General features: G+C 40.9%; 1 long non-coding RNA gene and 1 other non-coding gene across 2 annotated transcripts; one reads left to right on the top strand and one right to left on the bottom strand.

Annotated features, from left to right (window-relative positions):
- Window positions 1-817: 817 nt before the first annotated feature.
- On the bottom strand, window positions 818-10307 carry LOC135363895 (uncharacterized). The gene is made up of 3 exons (XR_010410217.1): window positions 9330-10307; window positions 1996-2877; window positions 818-1903 (listed from the first exon to the last, which is right to left on the bottom strand). It is a non-coding gene; the product is annotated as an uncharacterized LOC135363895 (long non-coding RNA).
- LOC123840009 (U6 spliceosomal RNA) lies at window positions 1918-2025 on the top strand. The gene has a single exon (XR_006789840.1). It is a non-coding gene; the product is annotated as a U6 spliceosomal RNA (small nuclear RNA).
- Window positions 10308-11361: the final 1054 nt, after the last annotated feature.

Below are 11361 nucleotides of genomic sequence, written 5' to 3' on the forward strand. Positions count from 1 at the left end.
CTGCTAATTCCTGCCGCTGAAGACTGAGGTGAGCCCTTTCTCATGGAGGAATTTCACTTTTACTGGTCCAACAGAGATACAGCCCAGAGGGCAAACTCCCATGTTGGGCATAATTCTTCGGGTGAAATGTTTAGAAGAGTCCTGCCAACACAAAGCAGCAATTTCCATGCAAATTCGTGCCTGGGGGGGAAAATGCAATTGGCCCAACAATGGTACTGATGGGACACCCCCTTCCCACTGCAGTGGGGTGCGGAGGCACGGCTTGAAGGAAAGGATCTCTCCGTTCAGCTTTTCTCCCTCTGAGCGTGCCAAACATAAATGACTCCTGGGTTCCAAAAGGGGTGTTTGCTCCACACTGCTGCTCAATGACAGGGACTGCATGGAAATGAGAAGTCATGTTCCCCTCCTTCTCAGGGGGCCCGCGAGAACAAAAGCAACCTTTTTTCAGAAAGAAAGAAAGTCAGGAGTTTCGTGTTTTGTGAAACCAAAAAGGCTGGTTAGCCATGTGGAGTTTACAAAGAAAAATGTAACAATCCCCTAAGCTGCAAGCCCCCCACCGCGATTCTGATAGCCATGCTGGGGCCTCGGGGGATGTAGTGGCCAAAAGAGTTCAGGATCCACAGATTGTTCTGGTCTCCACCGGTAGTATCAAGGTGAACCGGGGCAAATTGCAATAAATATGATGTTGCTGAACTAGCTCGGGGGTCTTTAAGTTGGGCGAGAGCTACACGTGCCCTGGTGCATGAAGACTTCCCAAGGGCTTTCCAAGGGAAGGGATAGCTCCTGGGAATCAACCGCTAAATCTTCAGCTTCCGCATGTCCTCTTTCCTGAAATTAATTTGTCTAAGATCATGCCACAAGGACTCTTTCTATCTCCAGTAGTCCTTTTCCGACTTTGCAAGAAATGCATACCCTTCACCCACCTCGGTCCTACTCAGGTGCATTGTCCTGGGGTGTCAAAACTTTCATGGATTCTTCCTGAAGGACAGTCCTTTGAGAGAAGAGCAAGTGAGCTTCAGAAAGGAATATGGAAGGCAGGTGAAAAACTCATGGTTAGCCTCTTTTGTTCCTTCTTCCTTCCCCTCACTTCCTTCTTTTCTTCCTTCACTTTTTTTTTTTAACTTTATATTCTGTCTAGTTTATTTAGGATGTAATGAATGTAAGACCGCCTTCCTTCACTTCTTAAGAGTCAGAGTTCAGGAGCAAGAAGATTTCAAAGGGTTGCATGCTAACACTTCTCTGAATTAAAAAATGAAGTGAGATTTTTTTTTTCTGACATGAAGCAAGTCCAATTTGGCAGAATGGGTTGACAATAAGGACTAGCTTTGCCAATTAATTTCTATGATGGACACTCTCCATAAATTTAATGAGCTAAATCTGCAGCTCCAAAGTTTTGATGAAAATATATTTTAATCATTGATATGATATTCAGTACTTCATCTAATACATACTTTGCAACTACTTAAATTTATGATAAAAAAGTTTAGATGTCAACTCAAAAAGAATCTTTCAGAATTCTTTCATGGAGTACATGAGCAAAAAAAGACTGAAACTACTAGTCGAACTGATTCTTTCCAGGTCAGAGTGCTCGTAAAATTTCTTGGTATCTTCTCTTTCTCCCTCTCTCTGCACCCGGCTCTATACCCCACTCTCCCGACCTTGCCCCACTGCCTTCTCAGTCACGGCATTTGAGAGGCCTTGGTTACCAGTGTTCAGTATCCCTTTCAGCTCCCACAAATTAAAACACACCTGAAAAACCCAGAAAAGTAGAGGGAGAATCTATGGAGGCCAGGCATAAAGTCCCCAAAACACTCCCCAAATATTTTGACCGTCTTACAGATGAGGAGACTAGGATGAACAGACTGAATATCTCAACTGTTTCAGAAAAAATAATAAACTCATTCTGCTCCCAGTTTCGTGCTCGCTTCGGCAGCACATATACTAAAAATTGGAACGATACAGAGAAGATTAGCATGGCCCCTGCGCAAGGATGACATGCTCCCAGTTTCCCCACTGGGCTAATTTAATATTCCCTTCCCACTCGTAAGAAATAGATATGATATTCAAGGCCAAAGTAGCAACTTTTCCTTTTAGGTTTTTTTGTTGTTGTTGTTAGTTCAGTTGACATTTAATATTGGTTTTAGGTATACAACACAGTGGTTCAACATTTGTATATATTTCAAAATGATCACCATAAGTCTAACCACCATGCAAAGTTCTTACAATATTATTGACAATATTCCCTATGCTGGACTTGTCATCCTCATGACTTATTTATTTTATAACAGGAAGTTTGTACCTCTTAATCCCCTTCACCTATTTTGTCCATCCCCCCCACCCCCTTCCCCTCTGGCAACCACCAGTTTGTTCTCTGTATTTACAAGTCTGTTTTTGTTTGTTGGTATTTGTTTATCCATTTGTTTTGTTTTTTAGAGTCCACATATAAGTGAGATGAGGCAGTATTTGTCTTTGTCTGACTTATTTCACTTAACATAGTACCCTCTAGTTGCATCCATGTTGTCCTACATGGCAAGATTTCATTCTTTTTTATGGCTGAATAATATTTCATCAGAGAAATACACCACATCTTCTTTGTCCATTTATCTATCGGTGGACACTTAGGTTGCTTTTGTATCTTGGCTATTGGGAATAATGCTGCAATAAACATGGGGGTGCATGTATCTTTTCAAATTGGTGTCTTCAGTTTCTTTGAGGAAATACCCAGAAGTGGAATGACTGGATCCTATGGTGCTACTATTTTTTAGTCTTTTGAGGAGGCTCCACACTGTTTTCCCAAGTGCAAACTTTCTTTTTAACTTTCTCTTTGTAATGCCTCCCATTGATCCAATTCTCTTCTTTTGTCCACAATGACCACTCCTGGATGTGAAAATAAGGAGAAAAAAATACTTAGATGTAGAGATACAGATAGAGATAGCTGTAGAGGTAGAAGTAGAGATATCCCTCATTCCCTTTGCTTGGTTGATAGAAGGCCAGAGTGATGAGAATCTCAGTCTTTACCAACAAACCTCAGAAAAGGACATAAATTTGATGACTTTGATTAGCCATACTAGCCAGCTGATTCTTGATCTAGACAAAATTCATAAAATTTTCATGCCATGCCCCCCTTTGGTCATTTAAAGCCTATATAAACCTTTTTTTCCCCCAGAGTGGCTGTACACTTTTTTGTTTATTGTGGTAACCCTTAACATGAGATATACCCTTTTAACAAATTTTTAAGTGTACAATTCACTTAAAAAGAACATGTAACATAAGGCCTATCCTCTTAGTGAACTTTGATGTACGCTGTAACTACAGACATTGTGCTGTACCGTCGATGTCAAGGACTTTTTCATCTTGCATAACCAAAACCTGGTGCCCTTTGAACACCACTTCCCCATTTCCATCTCCTCCACCGCCAGCCCCTGTTAACAAACATTCTGCCCTCTGCTTCCAAGAACCTATTTCAGATTCCTCAGGTAAGTGAGATTATAGAGTGTTTGCCTTTCTGTGTCTGGCTTATTTCACTTAGCATAATGCCCTCCCGATCCATCCATCCATCCATTCAATCCAAATGGCAAGATTTGCTTCTTTTGTAAGGCTGAATAACATTCCATTGTGTTTATATACCTCATTTTCTTTTTTTTTTTTTTAAGATTTTATTTATTTATTTGAGAGAGAGAGAGTGAGAGACAGAGAGCATGAGAGGGAGGAGGGTCAGAGGGAGAAGCAGACTCCCCGCCGAGCAGGGAGCCCGATGCGGGACTCGATCCAGGGACTCCAGGATCATGACCTGAGCCGAAGGCAGTCACTTAACCAACTGAGCCACCCAGGCGCCCCTATATACCTCATTTTCTTTATCCATTCATCCATCGATAGCATTTTGGTTATTTCCGTATCTTGGCTACTGTGAATAGCGCTGCAATGAACATGGGAGTGCAAATATCTCTTTAGGATTCCGATTTCAATTCTTTGGGAAGTGGGATTATATGGACCCCTTCTCAGAATACATAAAACAAATGAGTAAGATTGCAAAAGGAGATAATTACCTTAAAATACTGTTATCAAAATATCTTTAAAAGCAATTTTGTGGCATAGTAATATATGTGTTTTTTATTAACATATTAAATAGCAAGGTCAGCATATTATTCAGGAATAATATCTATCATAATTTTGAAGTAGTAATTAGTATAAATGATATTTTGAAATGTCTGCAACCACTGTAGTATGTTATAAAAATATAAGTTGGTGACAAATTCACAGATACTGCCAGTATTACTGGGATTTGTTGGCTATGTACATAATAAAAGGAAATGTTACATTATAGTTAGAGCTTAGTGAAAGTACACACTTGTGTATTTTCCTATTCCAATTCATGGATACCCTGCTCTAAACAAACCGTGACTCAGGCAATATTTTGAAGACCTGCCTACCTTCCCTTTTTGCTCCCTCTTTACTATTCCTGTTGACTCTTCCTTCCCCAAGCACCCACCCTATGGTATTTTCGATAGCTGAAGTAATGGCTCACGAATAACAACCACCATTCATGGACTGTCTACTGTTTCACATACATTATTTGTACGCCTTACAGCAACTGTCTAAGGCCTTTTATGAATGTAACACCTGAAGCTCAGAGAGCTTACACAATGTAACCAAGGCAACAAAGTGGAAGACTGGTATTTAAACTCAGGTCTGCATGGCTTAAAGTTTGTTCCCATTTCCACTACATTATACTGCCTCCTTTCAGTTTAAAGAAATTTTGCAGATATCTTAATAGGGAGTCTAAAAACCATATACCGGGCGCCTGGGTGGCTCAGTTGGTTAAGCGACTGCCTTCGGCTCAGGTCATGATCCTGGAGTCCCTGGATCGAGTCCCGCATCGGGCTCCCTGCTTGGCAGGGAGTCTGCTTCTCCCTCTGACCCTCCCCCCTCTCATGTGCTCTCTCTCATTCTCTCTCAAATAAATAAAATCTTTAAAAAAAAATAAAAATAAATAAATAAATAAATAAAAACCATATACCTCCAAGAAATAGATTTCTAATGGAATTTCAGATAGAATCAGAGGTAGAGCTTCTGGAGATGAGGAGTCTTTAGATACTCTCTAAATCTTGCGAGACCAGTGACAGTTCTCACTCACTGCCGTGCTGCGTCTGCAGAGAGGTAAGCAACTGAGTCAAACCACAGGAATCTATCCCTAATCCCTGGGAGGGCTGCACAAGTTACAGAACATGTGGGCAGACAGAACCCTTCAATACTTGTGAAAGACAAAGAGAGATTATAAGAAGGCTCTTTTTCATCTAGCTGCATTCTGGATGTTTTGGGGTGTTTTTTTTGGTTTTTTTTTAAGCACTCCAAACACAGTAAAGAAACATTATAGAGGAAGAACTGCGTGCCAAAAATGATGAAGAAAATGGCACAGAGCACTCTCCTCATCTGTGCAACTTGACAATGGCTTTCTGTTGTTACAAGTAGATTTTCCACAGCCTAAAAGGAAGAAGTGTTGGGCAGAGGAAGGAGAGCATGTCTTTTGTGGCCCACCCTCAGAAGGACATAGCATCACTGTCATAATATTCTTTTGGCTGAAGCAACCACAAGCCTGCCATCAGAGGAGATGTAGACCCCTGCCTCTCCATGAGAAGAGCATCGAAGGATTCATGGCCATGTTTTAAAACCGTTACATATGGGTTTCTTTTTATTCCGTTTCTTGGCCAAGAGTTGTTTCTCTTCCCATCCCACCCCCATTTCCTCTTCTCAAGTCACCCAAGTTGGTGGGCCCTCTTCTACCTGTCCTGCACACTCTGCACGTTCCTGTCCCCTGCAGTGTTGTGTTGGATGCTCACCTCCTGAATCAGGGCCCTCGTCACACACGGTTCTCAGCCACTGTCTATGGCTACATGAGGTTTACACAAGGGACTGAGTCTTCGTTACTTTTATTTAAAGTGCTGCTGGTTAGTGCCAGGAATGGCTTCTTTCTCCATCGGCACTGCATTTGCATTGCTCAGTCCCTGAGGCAGTTTGCTCCTTTCTTGTACGTCCGTCAGTTCCTCATTGATCTCTGCCAGTTGAAAGTGAACTCTCAGATTCAGGCCTTTACCCATCCTAATAGGATATTTTGTGCTCCCAACAGTCACTTGAGACTGGAGTCCAACATGGATAAGAATACAAGCTTTGGGGGCAGAAAGATCTGGATCTCTAATCCCTGCTCCCTCACTTACTGTGTGATCTTGTCCAAGCTACTTAATATCACAAAGCCTTAGCTTCCTAGTCTGTAAAATGGAGACAAAGAGATATACTTCATAGGGTTGTGAACAGGATTAAAAGGGACTGTGCAGACCGAGCAATTATCACATTGCCTGGTACTCAGGAAACACCCACTAAGTGCTAACTATAGTAGTAAGAGCAACATTACTAGTAGGAACAGTGGCGGTTAACAATCTCTAACTGGGAAAGGACCATGACGACATAAAGTACTCATGACGTGCAAATGAGCTTTTAAAGCTCCAATCCTGGGCGCCTAGGTGGTTCAGTTGGTTAAGCGACTGCCTTCGGCTCAGGTCATGATCCCAGGGTCCTGGGATCAAGCCCCGCACTGGGCTCCCTGCTCTGCGGGAAGCCTGCTTCTCCCTCTCCCACTCCCCCTGCTTGTGTTCCCTCTCTCGCTGTGTCTCTCTGTGTCAAATAAATAAATAAAATCTTAAAAAAAAAAAAGCTCCAATCCTTTCTCTGTGGGTACATAAACTGGACTCAAAGAAAATCTGTGTACGAATATGGGCATGGGACATACATACGCATATGTTTAGTCAAAATCTTTTTTTCTTTTCACCAGCTGTATTTTATTTCTATTTCTTAAATGTCCACATGGATATTTTCCTGTCAGTCATTTACACCAGCATTTTAAGTAATTTTTACTAAGAAGAATCTCCCTGTCTTAGAAAAGCATTCAAATGCAGTGGTTGGGCTCAGCAGATCACAAAGAATACAGCATGATGAAAATGTCTCCAGAGCATCATAAAGTAACACTTCAATATTTAAGATGGCTGGATTTACTCCAAGGACTGAGACAGTCTGCCTATCACCAGTCTGCTTCAAAATATAGTTCTTGGCTCCAGTCTGCAGTTCAATGAATGCGATCAGTGCAAATACAAGGTGAATAAATCTTAAAGATACTGGACAAAGTTATTTCCCAAGACAAGAACACAAGGGACAAGACAATCTTGATTAGTCGATGCCTATGCTAATATTTCATCTTGGACTGGCTGATGTGAAGGTTCGTGTTATTGACTCCCTGTTTGAATCTTCTTGGAAGAAAGCAATAGTCTACTTTGAATTGGTTATTATCACAACACCCTCTCCATAGTTAAGATCTGTCAATATTCCTTTATCTGGGAGATGCTTAAAGGTCCAAGGTTTTACTGGTCCTGACATGAAGTAATCTGCATCACAATTCATGTCACTTACACAGTTCAACCTTTCTGAACAAGTGAGAATCCTCCCAACAAGAACTCTACCTGCCATTCATCTACAGCTATGCAGAGGAAACTGGGTGGACAATAGAGTTAAGGACTTTTTAGAGGGTCTGAAATTCTACTTCTCAATAGACAGCAAAGGACTGGAGGAAACATTGAAAGTTCCTAAGTTCAGAGTAAGTACCGTTTCTTAATTACCTAGGGCTGCCATCATGAGGTACCATAAACTGAGTGTCTTATCATCTTATAGCTCTGGAGGCTAAAAGTCCAAAATCAAAGTGTCAGCAGGATTGGTTCCTTCTAAGAGCTATGAGGAAGAATCTGTTCCATGGCTCTCCTAGTTTCTGGTGGCTCCAGGCATTCCCTGGCTTATGGCTTCATAACGCCAATTTCTGCCTCCACCTCTACATGGCCATATTCTCCTGGTGTGGGTTTACATCATCTTCCCTCCATGCATATCTATCGCATTGGCTAAATTTCTTTTACATAGGGACATTTGTCATATTGGATTAGGGCCCATTCTAATGATCTCATTTTAACTCAATCACCTCTGTAAAGACCCTACTTCCAAATAAAGTCTTATTCTGAGGTACCAAGGGTTAGGACTTCAACAGATCTTTTTTGGGAGACACTATGTAACCCATTATATACAGTAGGCAAAACTTTGAGCAAAACAGAGCAAGGAAATGGTACAGTCATATTACAGCAATGTGGACCCAGGAAAAATGCCAAAGTAATACAAAAGATTCCCATTCTAGTTTTCTAAACCCACTTCTCCATTGTTTAGTCTCCTTTCCTGCAAGCTACCATTCATGTCGTTCCACTTTCAATCTCTGTAATTCAAAGCAAAGAGAACAACTTGATACCTTTCCCCACAGATCTGTTCTGGGAAATCTAGCTCTCAAACAGGTTCATCTGTTAGGTACAAGATTCCCCTGAGTTTTCTGTATTTGTTATCTCCTTAGCAAGAGACCTTGGAATAACTCACAACCAATTGCTTTGTATCTTATTTTGCTAAGAGTAATACATGTGCATGGTAATTATCATTAGACCTGCATTAGTTGTAAACTGACAAAAATCCTTCCAAATGTTAGAACCCTGACCTCATCTTTCTCAGAAGAATGTTTTTCCTCTCTCCACCTTTGGCCTCTAGCTTCTTAGAACCAACACATTCAGGAAAGGTTTAAATAAAGAGCCTACAGTATTTATGATGCTCTTAGGCCATAAATAATGCCTCTGCCAAAGACTAGTCTCCCTGGAAATGGACTTTCAGTTTCTCTCAAGTACACTTCAAGGAAGAACACTATGAATCTGAGAATATCTCCTTCCTTTACCAAAAGAACATATTTTAAATTCTGAACCTCCTAAAGGACTAGCTACCTACAAATTCTGTATTAGAAATGTGGGACAAGAGACCAATTCATAGAGATCATATCTGAATCCAACTCTGGATATATGTGAGACTTTGAGACTATACTCCAGAGCAGAAGCAATAATGTAGAAAGTCTACCCACTGTAAGAAATGGGTAGACTCATTTTTGCAAATGCATCTTCATCCTAGATTGGGTGCTGAGTTTTGAATATTCCAAAGTAAAAAGAGCAGCCATGTTCAAGAGATATGTGGGGACGCCTGGCTGGTTCAGTCGGTAGAGCATGTGACTCTTGATCTCAGGGTCGTGAGTTCAAGCCCCATGTTGGGCATAGAGCTTACTTTTTAAAAAGAGAGAGAGATGTAAAGAAACATTAGAGAAAATTACCTGTTCACTAGAACTTATAAGTTAGAGTTATGGAATTATAAATAACTGTAACAAATTTAAAAATGAAATATCAGCATCAAAGGAGCATTTAGTTACAACATATTTTTACCTGAGAAATGGGTATTACAGAAAACCATTTGTGGAAGGTGCATTTACAGCAATAGAGCCCAAGATTTGTGTCCCACATGCAGATTTCTGGATCTTTCAAAAGGTGCCAACATGTGCTCTATGAAAGAAAAAAAAAATATTAGAATTATCTTGCCCAAAGTTGACCTATTAATTTCAGAGATAGAAGTCATTTAGCTTAATGGTTGTTTGGCTACTTGTGCTAGAGTACTGGTTTTAGGTATTTTTCTTTCAAGTGAAATTGTGGCTTTATCCTACGTAGATATTTTATGACATCTCTACAACATTGATATGTTGTAATAACTAGAATAGTTGTGTTGCATGATCTCAAAACTAGGACAGCCCTTAGAGATTATCTAAACTTTCAAAGTGACTTTTACATACATATCACTGTATCTCATATAAGCTTCCAACAACTCTGAAAAGGAAGTAGAAAAACATTATTAACTCGAATACAGAGGTCCAGAATGGATGTGGGACTTGCCCAGACTGCCCCTTAAAACAGAGCCAGGACTTCACACTTCATGCTCCCTACATCCTCTTTTCCATTTCTATTTCATGTCTGTGTCACCTCCAAACACTTTGTTCAGATACTTGAGACACAGTTACTCTCCCCAATCATTGGCCATAATCCTCAATAACAGAATCACCCATGATGAGGACCACAAAATTTCTCAACTGCTCTCACTTTCAACTCCATCACACTTTAGCCCCAGCTTGGGTTTTCCCACCACTAAGAACTGTTCACCTCTAAGATTTCTAGTCAGTTTTTATTTGCTGACAAAATCTCCTCACTTTCTGCTTCCATCCCCACTTACCTACTCAACCTGCCGTTTGCCATCGTCAGTCAGTCAAAACACACGTATTGAGAACCTACTTCACCTGGGCCTAGGAAATCAGTGGAAGACTAGCTAACCACCGGCCCAACCCAGCCTGAATCTTCCCCCTCAGCCGAGCCCACCCTTTGACCTCTTAGTCCTTTGGAGTTCCCCGTATTCCAGTCCACACCTGCTCTGAAGGCCTCAACTGTCTCCCCAGCAATTGACGGTCATTTCAACTTTAACCTCCGCAGCATCTTAAAATTCTTCAATTCATTGATCTCCCAACCCCCAGATCTGAGTCCCTTCATCATTCATTCTCTGCTCCTAAATTACCTTGCTGCTGGTTAAGATCATAAAACTATGATGATGGGGTCCATCACAAATTCAAATTCTCCAACTTGACCTAAGACTTTTAAATTACTCTAAACATTCCAGAAAGAACCAAAACAAAAAACAAAAAAAAATGGGTGGGTGTCTTGAAGATGAAAATTTTGGTTTGAAATAAGATAACAACTTGTAATCACATCAACTAACCAGGAACAAAATAGTAATGAGCTCAGTGTTACTGTTGATGCTTAAGTAGAGTTCAGGAATTCCCAAACATGACTGGCTAGAAGAACCCTTGGAGAGATTTTTTTGAAATACAGAATCCCAAGTCCTACTTCAGATTAGTGAAGCAGAACTTCTAGAACGTGTATATCTAAAGCTCTCTAGTAGACTCTGATGCAGCCAATCCACAGACTGACTCCCACGGAGCTACACTGTTGACTATGCTTTTCTCCAGGACACAACGAAAGGGATTTCTTCACTGAAGAGGTGTCTGGGTTGGATGATCAGCCTTTATGTTTTATTACCTCTTTTTTTTTTTTCTCCTCTGCCTGAACCTGAAACCTGTTAGTGTTATCTATTGTTTACACTCCTTCTTTACCCCACACGTGGCTTTTAGAGCTCCACACACTGAGGCGACTTGGGAGCACAATCTGTGTGTCAGTCCAGGACTCCTTCCAGTCTAAAAATGGCAGCAATGGATGTGCGTCTGAATCCTGCTCTTTCCACATCCACCAACATGAAGCACCCACAACATCTCTTAATTTTCCCACTGATAGGGACTGACACTTGCTTTACACTCCACTGCTCTCTTGCCTCATTTGTAATGACTTTATGTTAGCCAAAATGAATGTTTCTTCATGTCTG

This window comes from Mirounga angustirostris, unplaced genomic scaffold, assembly GCF_029215605.1.
Source record: "Mirounga angustirostris isolate CCGP_5_RB_7025 unplaced genomic scaffold, mMirAng1.0.hap1 SCAF_3, whole genome shotgun sequence".
Taxonomy (NCBI): domain Eukaryota; kingdom Metazoa; phylum Chordata; class Mammalia; order Carnivora; family Phocidae; genus Mirounga; species Mirounga angustirostris.